This window comes from Pristis pectinata, chromosome 5 (genome assembly GCF_009764475.1).
Source record: "Pristis pectinata isolate sPriPec2 chromosome 5, sPriPec2.1.pri, whole genome shotgun sequence".
Lineage (NCBI taxonomy): Eukaryota > Metazoa > Chordata > Chondrichthyes > Rhinopristiformes > Pristidae > Pristis > Pristis pectinata.
Genome location: NC_067409.1, coordinates 19,455,894 through 19,481,211, shown reverse-complemented (window position 1 = coordinate 19,481,211; position 25,318 = coordinate 19,455,894). Strand labels below are relative to the sequence as shown.

At 41.6% G+C, this 25,318-nt stretch overlaps 1 protein-coding gene across 2 annotated transcripts in view; it reads left to right on the top strand.

Moving 5' to 3' along the window:
• Window positions 1-8,864: 8,864 nt before the first annotated feature.
• Window positions 8,865-25,318, top strand: part of larp4b (La ribonucleoprotein 4B) — a 79,425-nt gene continuing 62,971 nt past the window's right edge. For both annotated transcript variants that reach the window (XM_052016828.1, XM_052016826.1), the window contains exon 1: window positions 8,865-9,008. The gene's annotated coding sequence lies outside the window, so the exon portion shown is untranslated. The remainder of the gene's footprint in view (window positions 9,009-25,318) is intronic.

Below are 25,318 nucleotides of genomic sequence, written 5' to 3'. Positions count from 1 at the left end.
AAGAGGTAAAGTCAATGCAATCTTGATTTGCTGCAATGCATCTCTAGACAGCATTAACCACAGCCACCAATGAAGGGAGTGGATAGTTCGTCCAATGTGCTTGATGTCAAAGTAATTGCTTTGTCCTGGGTGGTGCAGAGTTCCTTGTATGTTTCCTTGACTATAGGAGTGGCAATTATTCCATCACGCCACAGGCTTGAAGCTTGTAAACAGTCGAGAAGCTTTAAATGGCAAAAGATAAGCCACCCAGCACAGAGTATCCAACCTTTGCACTAATCCTGTTGATGATACTGATGGTCCAATTAAAAGTATGATCAGTATTGGTCTCCAATATTTAAGGTGCAGGGACATGACAAAGGTGAAACCAGTGAAGGCAAAGGAACAATGGTGAGGCTTTCTTTCACTCAAGGTGGCACTTGCACAGCAGGGAGATTACTGGTCACCTTTCAACTGAACTCTTGATATTATCCACATCCTGGTATAAACTGCAACAAGTTTGTTTATCAAGGGAGGAGTTGTAAATGAGGCTGAACACCATGGTATTGCTTGTGAACAATGCCTTATGTTGGAGGGTATGGCTGAGAATGTTTCCCCATAAAACTCCTGCAGCATTATCCTGTGGCTATGACAATTGGCCTCATCTACCCTATAACAGGCTTAAACACTTCCATCACCTTACTGGTGATTAGGAATTGTCACATTGGACAGTGACTGGTTGAATTGGATAGATCCTTCTTTGTGCTCATTCCTGGGTAATTTTCTGCTTTGTTGGGAAGATGCCAGTATCAGAGAAACAGCTAATAGTGATACATGGGTCTTCAGTGCTACAGCCAGGACATTGTCACCATCCAATACCTTTATTGTGGCCATTGTATTCAGTGATTAGGGATGGTTTTGCTAAATATTGGTAATGATGATGAGATAGGGAGTTGGTGACAGGAGAAGGAAAATTGCAAAATAGACAGATTAAAAAAAATCACACACTTCTATTGTTTTGGCGAAAATGTCTGTAAACATTTCAGTCTTAAGACTTACATTCACACAATGTGCTCCATCATGGTTAAAGAGGGGACAGAGATGTTCATAGAGCCTACGCTTCATCCTGTTAATTACCTCACTGTCCAGCATTAGTCATGATAGGATGTGTTACGACTGGAGATCTTCATTCTGATTAAACATTCAGCAGCTTTACCGCACCTCAGTCTACCATAAGCTGGGTTCAGGTTCAGCTATGCACCTCTCAAGTCCCCAGTGCTTGGTACTTTGCTTTGTCTTACATAGGCACATGAATAAACATGGCAACAAACAAGGTGGATCAGGCAGCATCTATGGAGGGAAATGGATAGACAGCCTTTCGGATTGAGACCCCTTATCAGTGGAGGAGGCCAGAGTCAGGCTAAACACACACGAGAGGAACAGCACCTAATATTCTGCCTGGGTAATCTACAACCTGACAGCATGAATGTTGAATTCTCTAATTTCAGATAAACTGCTCTTCCTCAGTCCCTTTTCCCCTCTCTGCCTGATCTACCTCATTCTTCCTACACTCACCCCAGCCCCACATCACCTTGTTTCTTGCCCGTCCTCCACCCACTCCATCTGCCCATCACCCACACACTCCTCTCACTGGTTCCCCTCCACCCTCCCCACCTCCCTTAATTGATTCCATGCTCCACCTTCCTCTCCTATCAGATTCCATCAAGTTCAGCCCATTGTTGCCTCCACCTATCACCTCCCAGCCCCTGTTGCTGTTTCCACTCTCCCCTTCTCCATCCACCAACCACCGCTCCTCATCTCAATCCACGTATCGCTTGCTAGCAGCACCTTCCCTTCTCCTTTTTATACTGGCTATCTCACCTCTATCTTTCAGTCCAGATGAAGGGTCCTGATCTGAAACATTGACTGTCCATTTCCCCCAACACATGCCGCCTGACCTGCTGAATTCATCCATCATCTTGTTTGTTGCTCCAGATTCCAGCATCTGCAGTTCCTTGTATCTCCACGTGAATGGACATTCCTCTCATTCTCGTTTTGAAAATAATCCCAGTGGAAAACAAGAGGAAATGATTTGAATAGTTTGAAGAAACGTCATAGATTTGAAATATTAACTCTGCTTCTCACTTCAGATGCTGAGACAATTGTGAGCATTTTCTGATGTCCAATTTATCGTAGATTTATGTGGTTTATTCTTAGAATTCTTGAAAAATAAGTTTAAAGCACAATATTCTTGTACACCCAGCATAAGAAATGTCTAGAATAAGAGCAAACCTGTAGATAAATCCTGTTCATTATTTTGCAGATAAATGACTTTTCAGGACTTTGAGCCAGATGGAACATAGACCAGTACAGCACAGGAACAGGCCCTTCGGCCCACAATGTCTGCCAATCCAACTAATCCCATCTGCCAGCACATGATCTGTATCCTTTTATTCCTTGCCTGTTCACACATCTGTCTAAATGCCTCTTTAATTATCATACCTGCTTCTATCACCTCCCCTGGCAGCATTTTCCAGACACCTATCACTCTCTGTGTAAAAGAACTTGCCTTGCACATCTCATTTAAACTTTCCTCTCGCACCCTAAACCTACGTCCATTAGTAGTTAATATTTCCACTCTGGAGAAAAAAAAAGACTCTGCCTATCTATCCTTCTCATAATTTTATATATTTCTATCAGGTTGTTTAGCCCCTGATGCTCCAGAGAAAACAATCCAAGCTTGTCCAACTTCTCCTTATAGCAAATGCACTCTAATCCAGGCAACATCCTGGTGAATCTTTTCTGCAGCTTGGAAGCCTCCACCTTGCTTCCTATAACGTGACAACCAGAACTGCGCACAATGCTCCAAATGTAACCTCAAAGTTTTATACAGGAGCAACATGACTTGCCAACTTTTATACTTGATGTTTCGACCGATGAAGGTAAGCATACACTTTCTTTACCACCCCATCAGTCTGTGTTGCCACTTTCAGGGAGCCATTGACTTGCACCCCAAGATCCCTCCGTACATCAATGCTCCTAAGGGTCCTGCCATTTATAGGCAATCCCCCAGTTATGCAAGGGTTACATTCCTGAGAACTCACCATCACCTACTTTTTCAGTAAGTCAGTGCATGTCGTGGGTACAGAAGTTATTGGCAAGAGGAACTTTGATGCGAGTTGGGATATGGATGGCAGGATTTTGGTTTATCTCAATCCTATGGCATTGCTATATTTTATACCATATTTAACGATGTAAAATGTCTCTGGGTGTATATAGCTACAGTCAATCTGTTCCTTAATGTATTAAAAAAGGAATTGTTATTGATATTAATGCAGTAGATTTCTGCAAGGCCACCCAATAATTCACCCACAAAACCTGGTTCAACAAAAATCAAATAGGATTGGGAACTGGAAACTATTATCAGAATAAAATTGCCCCATATTATTGAATAGTATCCATTCATTAGACTACATAATTACCTAAATCATATCACTCTGCATATATTTCCTATAATTCTATGTTCACGCCAACTTCCCATAATTAAACTATTTGTTAATGAATACTAATTTGCATTTCTGTAATAACTTTCCTACCTTGAAAGATTTTAAAATTTAAGTCAGGTCTTCTGTAACCCAGGGGGCCCCTGTACTGTATGCCTTCCTCTTGCATTTGACCTCCCAAAATACATCATCTCACACTTATCTGGATTAAACTCCATCTGCCATTTCTCTGTCCACATTTCCAACTGATATATTGCTGAATCCTTTGACAACCTTCCTCACTCTCCACAACTCCACCAATTTTTGTGTCATCTGCAAACTTACTAATCAGACCATCTACCAAATAATTTACATACATTACAAACAGAGGTCCCAGCACTGATCTTTGCAGAACATTACTGGTCACATACCTCTAATCAGAAGGGCACCCCTCCACCACTACTCTGTCTTCTACGACCAAGCTAATTTTATATCCAACTTTCTAAATCATTGTGGATCCCATGTAACTTAATTTTCTGGACCAGCCCACTATGAGGGACCTTGTCAAATGCCTTAACTAAAGTCCTCACTGACAATATCCCCTGCCCCATCCTTATCAATCAAAAAGTCATAGAGTACTACCACACAGAAACAGGCCCTTTGGCCCATCTAGTCCATACCGACCTGAACTTCTACCTAGTCCCATCTATCTGCACCCAGACCTTATCCCTCCAAATCCCTCCCATCCATGTACCTATCCAAACTTATCTTAAATGTTACAATTGAATCCGCATCTACCATTTCCGCTGGCAGCTCGTTCCACACTCACACCACCCCGAGTGAAGAAGTTTCCCCCTCAGATTCCCCTTATATATTTCACCTTTCACCCTAAACCTACGTCCTCTGGTTCTAGTCTCACCCAATCTGAGGGGAAAAAGCCTGCATGCATTCAGCCTATCTATACCCATCATAATTTTGTATACTTCTACAAGATCTCCCCTCATTCTCCTGCACTCCAGGGAATAAAGTCCTAATGTATTTAACCTTGCCCCATCTCTCAGGTCCTCAAGCCCCAGCAACATCTTTGTAAATTTTCTCTGCACCCTTTCAAGCTTATTGATATCTTTCCTGTAGGTAGGTGACCAGAACTGCACACAATACTCCAGTTCGGCCTCACCAATGTCTTGTACAACTTCAACACAACATCCCAACTCCTGTACTCAATGCCCTGATTTATGAAGGCCAAAGTGCCAAAAGCTCTCTTTACGACCTTATCTACCCGTGACGCCACTTTTAAGGAACTATGGATCTGTATTCCCAGGTCCCTTTGTTCTACTGCACACCTCAGAGCCCTACCAGTCACTGTGTAAGTCTTACCATGGTTTGACCTCCCAAAGTGCAACACCTCACAATTGTCTGCATTAAATTCCATCTGCCATTTTTCAGCCCATTTTCCTAGCTGGTCAAGGTCATACTGCAAGCTTTGATAGCCTTCCTCACTGTCCACTACACTGCCAATCTTGGTGTCATCTGCAAATTTGCTGATCCAGTCATCTTTTGCCGATGACTGATCATCTTTTACTTACGATTTGCTGATCTTCGTCATTTCCTCAAAAACTCAACCAAATTTGGACCTCCCCTACACAAAGTTATGCTGACTATCCCTAAAAAGTCTAATACTTTACCAAGTGCAAGTAAATCCTGCCCCTAAGAATCTTCTCCAATAACTTTCACCACCACTGATGCAAGACTCATTGACCTATAATTTCCTGCATTATCCCTTTTGCCCTTTGCAACATTGGCTATTCTCCAGTATTCTGGGACCTTGCCTGTGGCCAAAAAGGATACAAAGATCTCTGTTAAGGCTCCAACAATCTCCTCCCTTGCCTCCCTGAATATCTTGGGATAGATTCCATCAGGCCCTGGGGATTTATCCACCTTAATATTTTTCAAGACACCCAACAACTCCTCCTTCTAAATATCGACATACCCCAGATCATCTACATGATCCCTCATCTCACCATCATTCACATTCTTCTCCTTGGTGAATACCAATGCAAAGTATTCATATAGTACCTTGCCCACTTCCTCCAGCTCCACACAAAAATTCCCTCCTTTGCCCTTGAGTGGACCCACTTTTTTCTTTGCTACCTGTTTTGTCCTAATGTATGTATGAATGCCTTGACATTCCTCTTAATCCTACTCACCAAGGACATTTTATGGTCCCTTTTAGACCTCCTAATTCCTTATTTAGGTTCTTCCCTGCTTCCTTTATATTCTTCAAGGGCAGCCTTGTCTGATGTCAGCTTCCTAAATCTTACATATGCTTCCTCTTCCACTAAACTTACAATATCTCTTGTCATCCAATATTCCTGAACCTTGCCACCCTTAGCTTTCATCCTCATAGAACTATGCTGGCTCTGAATTCTAACCAGCTGGCCTTTACAAGACTCCCACACATCAGATGTGGATTGAATCTCAAACAGCTGCTCTCAATCTACTTTCATCAGTTCCTGCCTAAAACTGTTGTAATTAGCCTTCCCCCGATTTAGCACTTTCACCCTCAAACCAGTCTTATCCTTACCTACAGAATCTTAAAACCTACAGAATTATGATCACTGTTCCAAAAATGCTCCCCCACTCTATCTTTGATCACCTTTCCAGGGTCATTCCCCAGAACAAGGTATGGCTCCTTCCCTAATTGGACCATCTACTTATTACTTCAAGAAACTCTCCAGGATGAACCTAACCACCTAAGTTCCCAGACCCTGTAGAGTCATATGGTCTTTCAGCATGGAAACTGGCCCTTCGGCCCAACTGTTGCATGCCTACCAAGACTGGTATTGGTATTGGTTTATTATTATCACTTTTACCGAGGTACAGTGAAAAACTTGTCTTGCAAACCAATCATACAGGTCAATTCATTACACAGTGCATTGGTGTAGTACTGGTAAAAACAATAACAGTACAGAGTAAAGTGTCACAGCTACAGAGAAAGTGCAGTGCAATAAGGTGCAAGGTCACAACAAGGTAGATCATGAGGTCATAGTCCATCTCATTGTTCAATATTCTTATCACAGTACGGTAGAAGCTGTCCTCATGTCTGGTGGTACGCGTCCTCAGGCTCCTGTATCTTCTACCCAATGGAAGAGGAGAGAAGAGAGAATGTCCCGAGTGGGTGGGGTCTTTGATTATTTGATGTCTGTCTAAGCTCATCCAATTTGTCTGCTTTACCTAAAGAACGGTAAAGATTTAGCCAAAATAGTGAAGGCTTCTTAGATTCCTTGTTAAGTTTTGCCAAATCCAGTTAAAGTTCTCTATAAAGCAAGTTTGAAATAAGAATGTTGGCTGGCAATTCTGGTGGACTTTCCTGTTTGAGACAAACAGGGCTCTTACATATCCGAAAATAACTTTACACAAGCTTTATATCTTGAAATCCAAAATAATTGAGTTGTAATGATAAAGTCCACTGACATTTAAACATTTTGTCAGTGGGAAACTGAGGCATGATTGTTATTGTTTTTACATGAACAAGGTTTGTGTGTGTTTTGGGATATAATCATTGATACCCCTGTGAAAGATGGTGTATTTATAGAAGCACCAATTCATATTTAGATATCAGGTGTAGGTTAGCCAACAACCTAACCTGAAGAGCAAAGTTCTCCCAGTGTTCAAGGGTCAAAGTCAAAAATAAGCAGTACACTATTTAAGGACTTAAATGAGGAGAAATGATTCACCACCCTATGATTGAAGACTTTGGAATTCTCTACAAAAGAGAGCAATGGAGGCTCAGTCATTGCTTACATTCAAAACAGTTAAGAGATATGGGGACAGGAAAATGATGTTGAGCTAGCTAAGTCGTGATCTTGCTGAACAGCAGAGTAGGCTCAAGGGGCCAAATGGCCCATTTCTACGTCTATTTCGTATGCCCTCTAAGGCATTTGCCTTTCGACCAACTCCACTAAAACAAAATATGACATTTCCCTCACTGTTGCGTATTATTCATTCCTGTGGTCAGAACTCGCTAAAAGTAACACTAAAAATGAATTAAGTATTTGCTTTTTTTCCCTTGAAGGGTTATCAATAATTTTCTCCCTCCCCTGGCACTTTAAAAGCTCACAGCGTATTGTATGAATAAAATTGTATCTGTAATCTTTTAGCATTTGGGCTTAATGTGAAAGAGCAACACACTCGTTTTACTGTTTAGCAGAGTGCTTTCTAGCTGGGATAAGGTTTGCAGCCAAGACTTTTCCTACCACTAGACGCGGTGCAATCTCTTGAGCCGGAGCAACCAACGCACGCGTACAAGCGCGCTATGCCCGTGACGCAACTCGAAGCCCTCGTTAGATTCATTGGTACTGGTGTGGATTAGTAATAGGTCAGAGGAATGCAGCCTCATGCAATGATGGCTGAAAAGAGCTGATTTCATTTCCAGGTGCACTCAAGCGTCATTTACGCACTGCGGCACACGGGAAGAAGGCGGGAAACTCTGTACAGGTCCAAGAGAGACAGACCGAAAAACGCACATATCCTGTCTCCGATATCAATATGTTTAAAGAAGCCGAGCATAAGTAGGTTGTTTGCAGAAAAGATAAAATAATTGCTTCGGGTTTTCTGCTTTGCATCACATGAGAATGAATGGCAAATGGCTTTTGTTTTGCACTTGTGCTATTTAGTGATTATTGAACGCGATTAATAATGATACCTCGGGTGTCTTGAGTTTGGAAGTGGGGCACAAAACAGCTGTACGGGAGTTCCATGAGCAGTGAGGGCATGCGCACCACCACAACCTCCCATCCGCTCTGGACAAACCATCATTGATCTTACGGTTGGACTTCAAAAAACGTGCACCGAAAGCGATGCAAAACAAGTAATACCAAAACACACACACACACACACACACAATCATTTCTTTGCAAATCAAGGGAGGTGCAACGGCGTTGGAATCCTGACCCACCGCCGCACTCGTATTCCGCTAGGTTCCCATTAATTAAAACGAAAGGGGGGGGGGGGGGAATGAGAGAGAAGAGGGCGGGAAAGCGAGATGATTGACAGGCAGAGCCGACAATGGACGGCGGCCGGCCGTGCGGAGCAGCGGAAAGAGGCAGGACTTCCGGCGCTAAGTTTGCCGGCCCCGCCCCTCCCCCTGGAGCTGCCCGTCCCCCCCACCCCCCCCCTCCCTGCCGAGGCGAGCGATCGGACGACGAGTGCTTTTTCCAACCGGACCCGAGTGGGATTAAAACGGCGAAAAGCCCGGCGCCCAGGCCCCGAAACGTGTCGTCGAAGGCCTCCTCTTGTTTTCTTTTCGTCTTCGCGGGATCGGTTAGCGGCGCAGCGCCGGGGGGTCGGGCACGAAAATCCGTGCATGTGTGCGTGTTTGTGAGGGGAGAGTTGGTGCGAGCCGTATCCAGGGCCCTGTCCTCCTCCTCCTCCTCCTTGTTGTTGTTTCCCCGCCGCCGGGGGGAAGGGAAGGGAAGACGCGCACACGCTCTCGCACTGCATCAACTCGGCAGCCCCAGGAAGTGCAGGCGGAGACCGACCGACCGGCAGGTGAGAGCGGCCGCTCGGTGGGTGATGGCTGGGGGAAGGGGAGGGGTGAGCGTGGTGGAGGGGAGGTGGGGGTTGGTTCGGCTGTGAGGGGAGGGTGGGGGGGGGGGTGGTGAGGATGGGGCCTGAGGCCCTGGTGGCGGGAGACATGGCGGTCGCCATGTTTGCTGGCCCGGCCCGGCCCGGCCTCTGGCCCCCTCGGCCCAGTTTTCCGACTCTAGCCCTGGGGCTGGTGAGCACTATTCACTAGTCCGGGCCCGTGGATAGGCCTCGGCCGGCGCAGGCCCTTCCCTCTTCTCCCCCCACCACCCCGTCTTCGGCTTGGACTCCCTTCCGTCTGCTTCGGTCGGGGTGAAGCTGAATGGGTGGTGGGGAGTGGGCTGTGCAGCGAGCTGGTGGAGAACATGTGCTTCCCTCTAATGAATGGCGAGGGCTCAACCACACACACACACACACACACACACAAAGCAGAAGAGCCCTCGCCGTGAGTGATTCTTTTTATTTGCACTTCGCTGAAGATTTCTGGCTGTGTGAGTGACACGAGTATCACCCATATGTTTGGAGATTACCCCCCCTCCAAGGTCTCTCAATGCAACCTGAAGGGTTCTTGGGTACTTTTGTACCCACTCTAACCCCGGTCCATAAGTTCCCATTTCTTTTAGGCAACAGTTATTGTTACGCCCCACTCTTCCTCAACCCCCAGCCGCCCTTTCTGTTCGGATGATGGGCGAAGAAATCCAACCAGCGACGCCGTTTTGATTGCAGGCTCGCTGAATCTTGTGCGATTTAGTGATTATTCTACGTGTCTGTAAAGGCCGCTTGTCAACTTGAGGGAACGAAGCTTGCCCTTTTGCCCACTTAAAAATGTCAGCGAGACTCGTAGCTGTGTCAGCTAACTACCAGACCGCACTGCGTCTGTTGCTGCCAGAGGTTTGCTGCGAAAAACTTTTCTAAGGATATTATGTAGGCTTTGGCCTACGAGAGCGTTTAAACTTTATTTTTAAACATCGAAGTCCAAAAGTGCCTTAAGCTTTCTGCTGAATATGTAATTAAACTAGGCCTTGTTTTTTCTGTTTTGATTGTCCTTAACGTTTCAGCTGTAGGCCCCAAAAATGGATATATCATCAGCAGGCAGACGTGCACTAAAAAAATGTTTTCTGAATCGTATTGATGTTCCTCTGTTGGATGTACAATGCCAGAATTCAAATTGCAACTTTTCAGGCACGGCTGATTTGATGAGTTTGTTTTAAAGAATTGTTTTAAATTTAATTCTTTGAACTTTGTGCCATTCTAATTGTGGCTGAATATTTCTGATTAGGAGTAATTTAAGCTTGACTTTTCAGTGTACACCAAGCTCACTTCATTCCCTTGTATAGGAGTAGCTGGTATTTTGTCATAAAAATACCCAAACAGCGAAATTCAATTTGATAATTTCTCTTGTATGGCCTTGGACCATTTTGCGACTGAAAAGATGTTATTTGATAAATGTATAAGTAAGCAGTTTGCATGTTATTGCTGGGGCAAAATTAAAGCTGATCAGGATCTCATTTTGAGTGTTGGTCCTGCAATGTACTAATCTAAAATTATGGAATCTGATTGTTTCACAGAAGAGTTGTGTAGGACACGTGGTGTACAACTTCTCATGCTTCCATTTGTGTATTACCCAATCATCTACATTCATAAAGTTCACAGTTGTGTAAATAGTGGGGGATTCTTAATTTGCCCTTTTTCATTGGAAATACAAACCCCATCAATAATCCTTTTATCTAGAAATGAGAAATTGAAGGACTGAAAAGTGTAATGTGTGCAAGATGCCACTGTTGAGGGAAAAGGGAAGAATGAAATGAGGAAGTACTCATTTAGTGACAGGTTTTAACACTATCTGATGGTGAATGAATGAGGGAGACTAGGATCGTGTTTGAGCAACAGAGTTTAATTTCAAAATAGTGAAAAGGTGGGGCAAGAAAGGCACACCACACTTTAGAAGCATTAAATGTGCTGGGATGAATTTAAAGATCTGGTTTACAAGCTCAAAGTGTATTAAGGATAAATAGAATGCGGGTTGCTCCTTTCCTGTTATAAAACTTATGCGGTAGCATTCATCAAACTGAGACCAAACCCCATCAGTAGATAGGAGGTATGGTGATCATAATCTTGGTAAGAGGGTGGCTTTTGACAGATGTCTGGTATTTTTAGGGAGTAAACTTCAGAGCTTGGGACCTTGACATTTGAAGACATGGTTGTCCTCAAGATGGAGCAGAGATCTCTGAAATGTGTAATACCAGAGAATGTTGGAGGTGGGGAGGAGTTGAGGGCAAGGTTATGATCCCTATCTTGAAGCTTGGTCAAAGAACTGGATTTTAAGAGAGTCGCTACTCGAGGCTGTGGTGGCTCGGTCATTAAGTATTCAAGCAGAGATACTGATGGTGTAATGAGTGGATGTTAAAGGTGTGTACAGCTGGAAGGGCTTGGATTTGAAGAGGCACCACTATATAATTAATTTTAATTATGAGAATTTATATTTTTTTGGGTGGAGTAAGGTGAAGGCACATCAAGTGTGACCATGGTGCAACTTCACTACAACTGTGAGAAAGGTGAAGACAACAGATGGGTGGGTGGGCAGAAGGAGCCCATGTAAAATTTCTGTTTTCTTTATTTTCTTCGACTGTGTCAAATAAGTGAGTACTTCAAAGGTAAGCAAAAAAAAACTGCAGATGCTAGAAATGTGAAATAAACACAAGTTTGGGAAATACTAAGGCACGTCAGGTAGAATCTATGGAGAGGAAAAAACAATGTTCACATTTCTCGTTGACCTTTGATCACAGGAATGATAAAAGCTTGTTGAAACATTAACTCTGCTCTTTCCATAGATTTTACGTGACCTGCTGAATATTTCCAGCATTTTCTGTTTTTACCTTTGTAGTAGTGATATCTGTTAGATTTCATAGTGCAATTAGTTATTCCTCAATTACATGCAAATACCTTCCATGGCAGAATACATTTATATCAATGTGCACAAAATTGATGACAAAGTCTTAACTAGATCATAAGACATAAGAGTGGAATTAGGCCATTCGGCCCATTGAGCCTGCTCTGCTGTTCAGTCATGGCTGATTTATTATTCCCTCTCAACCCCATCCTTCTGTCTACTCCCCGTAACCTTTGACGCCCTTACTAATCAAGAACCTATCAACCTCCACTTTAAATATACCCAATGACTTGGCCTCCACAGCCGTCTGTGGCAATGAATTCCACAGATTCACCACCCTCAGGCTAAAGAAATTTCTCCTCTTTGTTCTAAAGGGATGACCTTTTATTCTGAGGGTATGCCCTCTGGTCCTAGACTCTCCCTCTCCACGTCCACTCTATCCAGGCCTTTCAAAATTCGCTAGGTTTCAATGAGATTCCCACCCCCCCCAATCCTTCTAAGCTCCAGTGAGTACAGGCCGAGAGCCATCAAATGCTCCTCGTACGTTAACCCTTTCATCCCCAGGATCATTCTCATGAGTTTCCTTCGGACCCTCTCCTACAGAGTATAATTAAGAATAACTATTATACTTGATAATATCGACAATTACAAGATAGTAACGTACGTGGGTGGGGTTCAAGACTTATGAACTTGTGAATCTAGGGCAACATTCACTTGCTACAGGTCCAGTGCCAAAATGTTCCTGGCATAGTTCCTGTTCTAAGCTTTTTCATTACTGTTGCAGATATACAGAAACAGATGTCCAATGAGGACAAGATAAGTTATGATGCTGGTTAATCAGATTCTTTGAATAACAGATTCAATGACTGGTGTTCTGGAAGGCTGCTAATATGTGCTGTGGTTCTGCATCTTCTAATGGGTTGACTGTCATGTAGACATTGAATGTACTGAGATATTTACTCATTTGTTCTATAGTACTTGAGTCAGTACGAAAAAAAACGGAATGTCTGTCCAATGGCTCTGTGGACCCAGTTTTTATGTAGTAAGGTGCTAAAGTACCGATTGTGGAGCTTGTTTCATGTTCTGGGCCTCAAGTATTTTTCATTCATTCCAAACCCATCGTCACAGTCTCGGATTGGTGATGATATTGCCATCTGGTCAAAGCAGAAATTGGGAACAACTGCTGCAAAACTATTGAGCATTTTTTTTTGAATGATTGAGAATGAACAAGCATTTGTCAGAGTTGTACAGCACAGAAAACAGTATTTTGGCCCAATTCGTCCATGATCGTGATGCGTATCCACACCATTTGCCTGTATCCCTCTACTTTCCTATCCAAGTACCTGTCCAAATATCTTTCTAAATGCTGTAATTGTATTTGCTTCTACCACTTCCTTTGGTAGCTTATTCCATATAACCACCACCCTCTGTGGGAAAACTTGCCTCTCAGATCTCCTTTAAGTTTCTTCCAACTCACCTTAAAACTATGCTTTTCTAGTTTTAGACTCCCCCACCCTAGGGAAAAGACTGACTATCTACCCTATCTGTGCCTCATAATTTTATAAACCTCTAAGGTCTCCCTTCAATCCACCTTAATGTGTGCCAATATATCTAACACTTCCTCTTGATACAGACATATCAGTGCACCCCTCCGCATCCTCCTCCCTTGGAATACTGATGAAAAGTATTCGTTAAGGACCCCACTCATCCCTTGGATCCACACACTCCCTAGCTACCCTCTTCTAATATACAGTACTTGAAAAGGTTTTGGGATTCTTTTAATCCTGCTTTCCCATGCTATTTCATGCTCTCTTTATGCCCTCCTAATTTGAGTTCTGTTACTCTATATTCTGTTATTGTTTTTACCCTGTACTACCTCAATGCACTGTATAATGAATTGATCTTGTACGAATGGTATGCAAGACAAGTTTTTCACTTTACCTCAGTACAGGTGACAATAAACCAATACCAATGTATCCCCAATAAACCTCGAAGGACTCGGTCAATACCAAATGCGTGGTGTGCTTCCTTATTTCTGATCGAACCTTCAACTTCCTTTGTAAACCAAAGTTCCCTAATGTTAGCATCTTGCTTCTTGCTTTGCAGGGACATTCTGACTCTGAGTTTCTATCTGAACTTTAAACACCAACCCCCACCCCTCGACAACTTATTTATGTTGTTTTTCCCTTGAGCAGATGCTCGCAATCATCTTTTGCCAGGTCCTGCCTTGTGCTGTTGAAATCAGCCCCCAATTTTAGACCTTAATTCTAGGGCCAAACTTTTCCATGAATAGATTCAGAATTATTAAATTTTGGTCACTGATTCCAAAGGGTTCCTCCACAGACATGTCAACTACTTGCCCATTCTCCTCTACTAATCCCCCACTACTACAATCCTTCAGTTTTTTTACCTCTACTATGATTTGCCTACCTATTTGGCAAAGTTTCGAATTTAAACAAAAACTTGAAAGGTTGCATTTATTGTTTTGAGATTGAAGATTAATACAAGTCTATCTCAATGCTAAGACTCCTTAACTTGTGTTTTTTGTGAATAAATTTCTAGCAGTATTGGTGCTGCCTCAAGGGGTTAAAAGTAGTCTTATGAATTATCAATGGCAACTCTGAGATGTTACTACTTTAAAATGTGTTTCTTTTCAAGTTCTACATTTTGTAGCTAAATCTTTTGCATTTAGTTCCTTTATGTCTTGATTAGTTTCGGTTACAAAATTGTATTTAGAATTTTGCCTGTAATAAGGTGTATGTACCCAGATTTAACAGATAACAAGAAATGGAGACAGGTACAATTCATTCAATCTTTTGAGTGTAATCTGCCATTCAAAAGGTCCTGGTTGATCTACCTCAACACCAGTTTCCTGCACAAACCCCACGTTTGATTATGTTACTATCAAGAAATCAATTGATCTTGAATCTACTCAGTGACTGAGCCTCCAGCTCTATTTCCATCTCAACCCTGAATGGCTGCCTTATTTTGAGACTGAAGCCCCTGGTTCTAGTAGAGGGAAAACATCATCCCTGCATCTAACCTGTCATGCCCCATCACAATATTGCTTCAGTGAGATCCCTTCTTCTAAATATGAGTACAGGTCCAATAATCTCTTCCTGAGGGACAAATCCACTACTCTAGGAATTGATCTGGGTAAACTTTACTGCAAGTATATCCTCCTTGGATAGGGAGACTAGACCTGTGCACATTCCACATGGAGTCTTGCTATACCTTAGTAGAAATGGGGGTAGACATTTCGAGATGCGTCCAGAGAGAGACAGATTGGAAATGGGACCTTTGGCCCAACTGGTCCATGCTGACCAAGATTCCTATCTAAGCATTTCTGCATGACAAGGTCATGGTGTCAAAATTGGCCATTCAGAATGGCTGTAAATTGCTTCACCCAAAAGTAGTGACCCAAGAGAACTTTGGAGACTTGATCATTGAGTAGATTGAAGACACAAATTAATGTTGAAGTAATCTTGGAATATGGGATTGGTGCAGAAAAACTGCAGAGCTACGTTCAGCCAAAGAGAAGCAGGCATGAGGAGTGGAATGGCTCACCGTGAGCCATTCAGCTGCCCCCAAAACTGTAACTCGTGTTTCATGTTTTGAAGACTGTAACCTATAGTTGCAGTCCATTTTCTTCCACTTGGTTCCTGACTGCTGCATTTGGGTAGATTTAATAAGGATCAGCTTGTTCTCTGGTATAATTTTGAGAGTTTTGCGAAGACTAGGCATGAAATTGGAGGATTTGGGATTGCGGCTATTATAAACATTGGAATATTTACGAATTGGGATAGATTACACTTAAGAATTTAAAACCAATTCTGAATGTGCTGGATGGTACATAATAGAATGTGGGCAGTGGAGCTTTTAAGCTGGTTTAGAGTGCATGATAGATGTCAGAATGGAGCATTGAATTATTATGTTTCAAGGTTTCACTATTGAATGGTATACTGTGGAGGTGAAGGTGTAAGTTGTGGAAATTGGTTTGATCAAGTAGGAATGCAAAGTTGTGAACAATTTAGCTCAACAATCAGAAATTTGACAAGTATAGAAGACCTATAGTTTGGGCGTTAAACTGGAAGAAATTATAAGTGAATTCGGCTGAATAAACAGTGTAAGATGGGAATTTATAGTTTGGGAGTTGATGAAGAGTTGAGAGTAATTTGTTCAATCTTTCCCTTTGGAAGGGCAATGGGTGGATGCTGAGAGGATCAAAGATCACCCTAGGATTAAGGTGAGTGGGGACTGTCAGTATTAAAGCTGGGACTCCTTAAGCTTGGTTCCATGTTTAAAGAACTTCTGTAAGATTTTTTTTTAAACAGCTTGCTGATAAAACTGCAGCAAAACTAATGAAATCTGAAGTTTATTTCTGTGGAATGCTTTAATGGATAATTAAATTGGGACCATTTCTTCAAAGGAGACATTGGTAAATGTTATGACATACAGTAACTGTTCAACTGGTGTGCTACTGAAGAGCCTAATAATTATATTTTGCTGTGAATTAAATTATACTGCTGGTGTTCAAACTTTGGACATTGCCTTTTCCTGAACACTTGCAATGTCTAAATATTGTCAGTCCAGCAAAGCAGCAAAATGATGAACGGCACTCATCTACTGCAATGGCCTATAGATAATTTAATAGATCAAATGTGGTCTAGTCAGAATGTTGCATATTATTGAGATGGAAGAGTGGGTAGGAGAAATGCATTTCATAGTATTTTGCATATAAACGTGCAGTTAAGCATGGCCAAATGTGTTGTATGAAAGTGTGTATTTATTTTTATCATTAAACAATTCACTGATAAAAGGATATTCTAAATTCAAGTCTCCAGTGAGAACATCAAGAACTTTGTTCAGCAGCAATATTATTCATGTTGCTCAAGACTCTTTAGAAGTGCACACTATATTGTGTATATGATGTTTTCTATTTGCTTTTTGACTTTAACATTGCTGAATTAGTATTGAACCTGCCTTCCAGGATTGAATGTTCATTGCTCTTGACATCTAGATAACAGACATGAGACTCCATTAAATCCATCTATACTCAGCTATGGATCATTCACTCCCAGACAGTCTCCATATGAAAATTTCTTTCTGGATGGCTTCTACCCTATAATGCATTGTGTACATTTGTAGAGTACTGTGTAACTTAATGTGTTGTTACCATGTTGCATCAAGTACTATGGGTACAAGGCAGCTGACTGCAGGGCAATATGTGCCATACATTGGCACCACGTTTATAGTAGCTGCTACTATACTGTTCATTGCCCCGACAGCCACTTTAGTGGTGTATTGATATCTTGGAAGACTTGCAAATTGGTGCAGATCTAAAATAATTTGAATTCAATGCAAACAAACCAAATGAAGCAGCACCAACACTACCTTAAAGATGCCTCGGTCCAGAATTCCACTTCATTTGACACATTCAGTTATTCAACAAAACCTGCCTTATTGAATATGCCTAGATTGTTATAAAAATGGAAGTTGCTGTAGCATGATTAGAAAGCTTATGATAAAATGAGTTGTAAAGTTACAGGGGAACAAACACATCTTTGATTGTTTTATTTATGCAGCTGCAAGGATATTGCCTACCAATTACAGTTGTCTCTTACTATTGGCCTCTATTGACTTCTGGAATAATGACTGGCAAATACAACTGGCTGATACATTTGGTTCCGTTAAATGCTACTGAATGAAGACCATTTTGCCACACATTTGGACTCTTAAGGAGTAATATTTTTGTATCACTACAGCATTCTGTAGTGTTGACTAAACTTGAAAAGTGCAGGTTTCTGCTGACCTTTGTTCTTGATTAATATAAATCATGGATAACTATTTGTGGATCTAAAGACATTGATTACCCACAATCTTTACTATTTGTCTACATATAATTGTAAATACTTCTGTCATTTTCTCTAACCCACGTACTTCACTCCACCAGTACCACCTTTCTTTTAAGGAACCTCTGGAAAATTGTAGCTTGAGGCAATGGAACACTCTTACAAATGATTTGTAGAGTGTGTTCCTGACACAAACTTGGTAGTCCTTGCAACTATGTAGTGCATGAGTAAGGTAAACTTTGAATGCTTGAATGTTTAAACTGACATACTGTGTGGCAATAAGCAATTGTGTACAAGGAAGCACAGTGGAAGTATTATCGCTCAATTATTAAGTGGCGAATCCATTCTTTATAGTTTTCATAAATTTATTTTAAGGAAAACAGCAGGCACATCTAAATCAAGACTGCTCTCTAAGTTCTAGGTTTGGTCTTCAATTTCTTGGGTAAGATGCTGATTCATGTCAGTGCATGATTTGCTTTGAGTTGTGTTCTGTTGAACTTGTAGTTAAGTGGGTAAAATAGTGATGTTATGCTAGTCTGCTGTATGATACCTGAGATGATTTAAGTGTGATTAAATTGAGTGTCTATTTTCGTGCAATATTGAATATTATTACATTTTCTTTTATTTCTTCTGTTAATGCACACCACTCTGCCTTATCAGTACCACCTATTTTCAGGAGCTTTTGGAAAATAATAGCTTGAAGCTAATTGATTAATTTTCTAATTGGTTATTTTCCATCTTGATTTACTGGTTTTGTCAGTTCTTTTCATCTGTTGTGTTTCAGCAAAATAGTTGTCTTCCCATTGCTGCTACCTCTGACTCTGCAGGAATGTAATTCGGGTGTTTATATAAAAAAAATCATTTCCAATTTGGGTATTTGAATTAATTACTGACTAATCTTATTTCCACATAGAGAACAGAATGAAATAATTTATCAGATTTGGAGGCAGAGTGACATCTTGTGTTCAAAGGATATGACTGTCGTATAATTATTATAGATATGGACTGTTAGCAGTGGAAATTGTGGTAAGTGAAAGGAGCAATGATTACGTAACGAAAATAAAAACAGATGACGCAGTTTCTGGCAGAATTGCCATGGATAGCATAGTACAAACATTTGGTGAAAACTGGAGTGTGTTAGTTACCGTAGCTTGCAGTAAGTGACTGAGGCAGCGATACAAGGACAAATACTTGCTGTGGCATTGTTGTGGAGCATTGAACGCATGGTCTGATGCAAAAGTGACTGCAGTGGATATTTTGGCACTAAACATAACGTAACTTATTATGATCAGAAAGTCTGGAGTATCTCAGTTACCTTAAATGTAGAACTTGTAAGTGCCTACATGTGATCATCCTATTACAAAGTCTGTATGGATAGAGCTAGTCTGCTTATAGTTATGCATGAAGCTAGAATTTTTGATTTCACAGTAGGGGTTTGTACTGTGATTGGTGTATCATTCGATGTGTCAGTTTTCCATTGGTGCGATGATTCTTCAGGTTCATCTTTTGGTGTATCTGTAAGCTGAATAGTTCCAGTTTCTCAATGTCTAATTTTTTTCAAACAATAAAATTGTATTGGAAGAACACATATCTGAAAGGTTTCTGGAATTTTCACTTTTTGCTTCCCGATATTGTGCATGTACTTCGTTACTGAAGCAGCTAAACTGATTCTCTTGGTTTGGTTGGCTTTGCTCATCTGGCAGTATTACCTAGTTAAGTCCACTGCCTAAAGCATTAACTTGAATGGCATTATTTATGGAAAAATTCCATAGCCCAGGGATGGCAGTTTGGCACTGAAAGCTCTCAACTTTGTTTGAGGTGATTGGAATCCTGACGGAGGATAATATCCATGTCTTTAGATCAGAAGGAAGCCTGATAATTGTAATTGCAGATCTGTGATTGAGGATTGGGTATTTTCCATAAAAGAGCACTGGCAGATCTGGGATACATCCTTGTCATCTCTGAAGAGAAAGGGTGTCAAAAGCTGGGTTTACCCCTGTTGGGGGTGGGGGGGGGGGGGATGGTGGGGGAGACATTTTGCTTCAGTGTCTACTTTGTGAACTCGCTTCAAATCTTCTTTAAATCTCCTTGTTTTACTAAACTCATGAGAGTACAGACATCGTTTGCTCAGTCACTCTATATAAATCAATTCTCCATTCCACTGGTGATAAAACAAGTTGAGATGGTATTTTCTAAAATTAGATTTTAATAGAGAAATGCAGTACAGGCTCTTGTTTGATTCTGAGCAACTGTAAGACAATTGTCAATATTTTAAGGGGTTCCTGAAGCAATTTACCAGAAATAAGATTGAGGCAATTCAGTTATACAGAGGGATCATAAAAAGTGGGGTTGTTCTCTTTGGAGCAAAGTAGGATGTGTAGATTTGAGAGAAGTGTTGAAAAGTTGTTTTGATGGAGTAAATGAGGAAACTTACTTCTCTCCCTTTCTCCCCAACCACCACCAGAGTAACCTCAGGGTAGACATTTCTGGTAATGTTTAAGAAAACATTCTTTGTGCAAAGTTGTCACTTCAATCTGGAGTAGGCTACTGAGAATGGATTAAGTACTTGTTCAAAAGTGAATGACATAGTACTTTGCAGAGTGCAGGTGAAAATGCAGAAGTGAGATTTAATCAGAATATTCTAAAGCACAGGTGAGATGGGTCAAGTGGGCTTCCCTGCTGTATCATTCCATGGTGCTGGTCTGCACAGGCTTGGATGTCCTGCAGTTAGATCTGTTGTTGGTCAGTATTGTTGCTCTTAAATTAGCCATAGGAGTCTATTTTGGGATTCTGATCCATTGCAGTGCTTTCTGGAGCATTTTTGTTGAATTAAAGACTAAAACTTTGTTAATCCAAAATAGGCACCATATTTGTTCTCTGCCTGTTGATTAAGATGTCTGCAGCAACTTTGACAGTTTTTGAGTTTGTGTGAGATTTGTAAGCTGCCAGGAGCCTTATGAAAATGTGCTATTATTGGGTAATGTAAGTATTTTCAATGTTTCCAGTGGCTTTGCGTCACTGCTAAAGTTGGATGTTTGGGCATTATTTTTCCACAATTCTCAAGTCTTTTTTCAATTTTAATTTTCACACGGCCCATCTTCCTCTTGCAAAGCTCATCAGTCTACTATTGAATCTGTTGCTTGGGAGGGGGAGTAAATTTAACAGGTGGGGCAGGCACACAGGCACATCCCTGGCAAAACAAAGATAGCCTTAATTTTCAGTTAATTGGTTTCTGATTGCAGAAGACAAAACTAATCGTACATTCTGCATGTTTTGTTTCCAGTGTCTTCATTGACATCAGATGCCCTTCAATTATCAGCTTGACAGTTTTAATTGAGTACTGTAGCGGTTGCTACCGCGGAATAAAACAAGACTCACTCGGAGGATTGCCAAACAGAACTGGTTTATTTTCCCGCCTTGTGCGGGCCCTTTAAGGGAGAAAAACTCCCGCCCAAAAAAACCGGCAATGACATAAGTCCTACGTCATCAGGACTTTACCGCGCGCGGGTTCTCCCCGTCGCTCGGAAAGATGAGGCCCGCCGCCATCTTGGGCCTCGTCGCTCCGACGCCGCGCGACCCGACTGCCGAGCCGGTTCGCCCGACTAGACGGTGAGTCGCCACAGTACTGAGATTTTGCAGTGATGGTTAACTTACCTGTGCTACTTTTGAAATGGAATGCCAGCCCACTGACTTATTCTGTGTGGCAAACGTTTTGCATATTATGTTATGTTTAATATAAAATTATATAATTTAATACTATTTTAAGAAATTATCTTTGGTCAATCATTATTTACAGCCATAAGTGCCACACACTTGCGATCAGTGAATGATTCTAGTGAATCGCTTTTCAAAACAGTAACCTTGTTTTGCCACAGCTAATTTATGCATTTGAACTTTTAATACAATTCTGCAAAGTTAGTAAAAGTAATAATTTTGTTATCTTTTAGATTATTAAATCTAGAGGATACCAATTTTGTTCCCATTAACCCACTTTTGTGTTAATGGGAACAAAATGGCAGCAAATATCCCAACTTCATATAACCTAAAATCGTGTTTTCCAATGGTAAGTTATTTAGCACAATAACTACTTTAATTCAGTATTTATATCCATCAATGGATAGTCCAGAAAAAAAATCTGGTTTGCCAAAACATTGAGTTTTAATGGAGCGATTAGAATAAAAAATACTATCTGTACTACTTGGAATTTTAAAGTCTGGATCATGTTCTACTTGCTCTTCACCTGCTTCCATCTATCCATCACCCACACACTCCTCCCACTGGGTCCCCTCCCCACACTTCCTATCTGCCTACCACACCTCTTATATGGTTCCTCTTCACCATATCAGATCCCATTATCTGCAGTCCTTTATCACCTCCATCTATCACCTCCCAGCCTCTTATCTCCACTCTTCCTCCCACCTGACTCCATCTTCCAATCAACCCCTCCTCACCTCGATCCACCTATCACTTGCCAGCTTTCATCACAACCCTCTGCCCCACCTCTTTACTGGCCTTCTACTCTTTGTGTCCAGATAAAGGATCTTGACCTGAAACGTCAACTGCCCATTTGCTTCTATAGATGCTGCCTAATCCACTGAGTTGTTTCAGCAGCTTTTTTCTTTGTTCCAGTGAATCATGCATTGGAAAATATTCTCAACCCTCTGTTAGCCGTGCGTTGCTTCCACTTCCATGTTATTCTTGAGCGATTTCGGCTTTGTTCAGTTGGCACTTCAGTCAGTGGTCTCGGACAGGATGTAATCAATTCAGTTATCATAGGAGTAGTGGAATCTAAATGAATGCTACATTATTAGAATTGGAAAAGCTTGGTATTTTATTTATAGCTCAGAACCAGTCCTGAAAGAATTAGTAGGTCCACAGCTGAATGAGTAGAATTATAGCTTTGACAATGATTTTAAGCCACTACTCCATATTAGTTTGATCAGATACAAATGGCTGGAGGAACCACTATAATTTTCAGTGAAAGTTGTCAATTTAGATATGATTTAAAAAAAAATTTGAATGCAGAACAATAGATTGGAAGAAGTGCAAGTGAATTGCTGCCTCGTGTGGAACATCTCTTTGGGTCACTGGATAGTGCAAAAGGAAGAGGTGAAGGAGCAGTTGTAAGGGAAGGTGTCATAAGAAGGCAAGTAGTTGGTGAAGAGCAGGCAAGGGAGTCAAAATGACGTGCCTGTTAATTGCTGAGAGGAAAGTGGGGGAGGATAGGACCATCTGCCTTTCTGTCCTCACCAACCACTCTCAGACTAGGTGATTACTTTGCAAAGCAACAAGTTCAGTCCACAGTAGTGAAGCTTCCAATTGTCCTCAGTTTAATTCTTCATTTCACTCCCACAGTAACCTGACTGTGCCTTCTGCACTGTCGCAACAAACCCTTGAGCAAGATGGAGGAGCAGCACCTCATTTCCCTTCTGGGCAGGTTCTAGCCTTCTGGATTTCACTGAATTTTCCAGCTTCTAATAAATCACTTACTTTGTATTAGAACTGGTCAGAGATGAGTTGTGCAATATTTTACACTATTATCACCCTCTAATTGTCCCGATTGACAGCTGACTTCTTATTCCCATATCAAATGGCCTCGGCATGCCACTGATGTTCCCTTTGTCGTATCCAACCCTCTTTAAATCTCTTCTACCCCCCCCCCCCCCCCCCCCCCAACTTCTCTGCAACTTAAAACCAACTTGTTTTCTCTTTCCTAGCTCTGAAGACTCTTTGACCTGAACTATGGATACTGCTGAATGTATTCTGTTTTCACTGAGATTAGTTGGCTGGGATACTAGGGAATTCTCTGCTGTTAGTGATATAGATGTTCTTTGGCCTCTTTTTAATCTTTTCAAACAGTTGACACATCCAGAAATGTTTGTCCAGGATCACAGTGCAATGTATAGATTATATTTGTGAAATTCAATGTGGAAATCGTAGTTGCTGTTTGTGATTCCAGCTATAGTCTGGCTGTTCCACTTGTAGCCATTTCAGATGTTTTAAAATAAAAAGGAAATCTGAGAACAAAGGTTGACAGAGAAACAAGGTGATTGGCAATGATTTTACAGGCCTGTGTACTGAGAAACGGTTACAAGAGCTGTTGTTGGTGGAAGACAGAAGAATCCACTCGGCAGTGTCCTAGGCCCAATTGGTTTCAGTTACTTCAATGACTTTCCTTGCATCCTAAGGTCAGATATGGGAATGTTTGCGACAAGGTTCAATTCCATTTGCAAACTCAGCAAACGAAGCAGGCCATGCTTGTTTGCAGGATGGGATGGTGCTGGACCTAATCCCAAGGAACAAAACCAGGTAAGTAGATGAAGTGTCAGACAAGCTACGCTTACATTCACTGAAGTTTAGGAAAATGAGGAGGTAATTGATTGAAATATAAGATCCTGAGGGGTCTTGCTAGGGTGGAAATGGAGATGATGTTTCCTCTTGTGGGAGAATCTAGAACTACAAGTTACTTTTTAAAAATGAGGCATTGTCCATTGAAGAAAGGTGATATTTTTAAGTGTTTTGGGACTCTTGGAAGTAGAGTCTTTGAATAGTTTAAACGTAGAGGTAGATTCTTGATAAAGAGCTGAAAGATTACTGGAGTAGGTGAGAATGCAGGGTTCGGGTTTCAATCAGATCAGCCATCCTTTCATAGAATGGCAGAACAGGCTTGAGTTGCCAAATGACCTGCTCCTAGTTTGTTAATGAAAAACGCTATGATGCCGGAGGAACTCCAGCAGCCAGGCAACATTCATGGAGAAAGCAGGTGGTCAACATTTTGAGTCAGGAACGTTTGACCTGACCCGAAATGTTAACTGCCTGCTTTACTCCCCGGAAGCTGCCTGGCCTGCTGAGTTCTCCGGCATCATGGTTGTTTTTCATCTAGATTCCAGCATCTGCAGTCCTTTGTTTCCCTAATTTGTTAATGTTTTTGATGCTTGATGACACAAGATGTCACAATAGGGTGGTTGTCGACCTGTGATCACTAGTTCTTATGTCGGAGCTTTCTTGATGAATTTGTTTGTTTTGCCACTGACCCTAGCTTAGAATCATAGAGTAATACAGCGTGGAAACAGATCCTTGTCCATGCTGACTAAGGTGCCTTTCTAAGCTAGTCCCACTTGGCCTAAATCCCTCTAAACCTTTCCTATCCATGTACCTGTCCAGAAGTCTTTAAAATGTTGTTATTGTACTTCCCTCAACCACTTCCCCGGCAGCTTGTTCCATATACACACCACCGTTTGTGTCCCTTTTGGAAATTTTTTCCCCTCTCACCATAAACCTATGCCTAGCTTTTGATTCCCTTTCCCAGGTTTAAAAAAAAATCTTATTATCAATACCCCTCATGATTTTATACACCTCTATAAGGTCATTTCTCAGTCTCCTGGGCTTCAGCCTCTCCTTGTAACTCAGGCCCTGGCAACGGTGCTGAGGTCAAGAGAGTTGAGAGCTTCAAGTTCCTGGGAGTGAACATCGCAGTCATCTGTCCTGGTCCAACCACATGGATGCCACAGCCAAGAAAGCTCACCAACGCC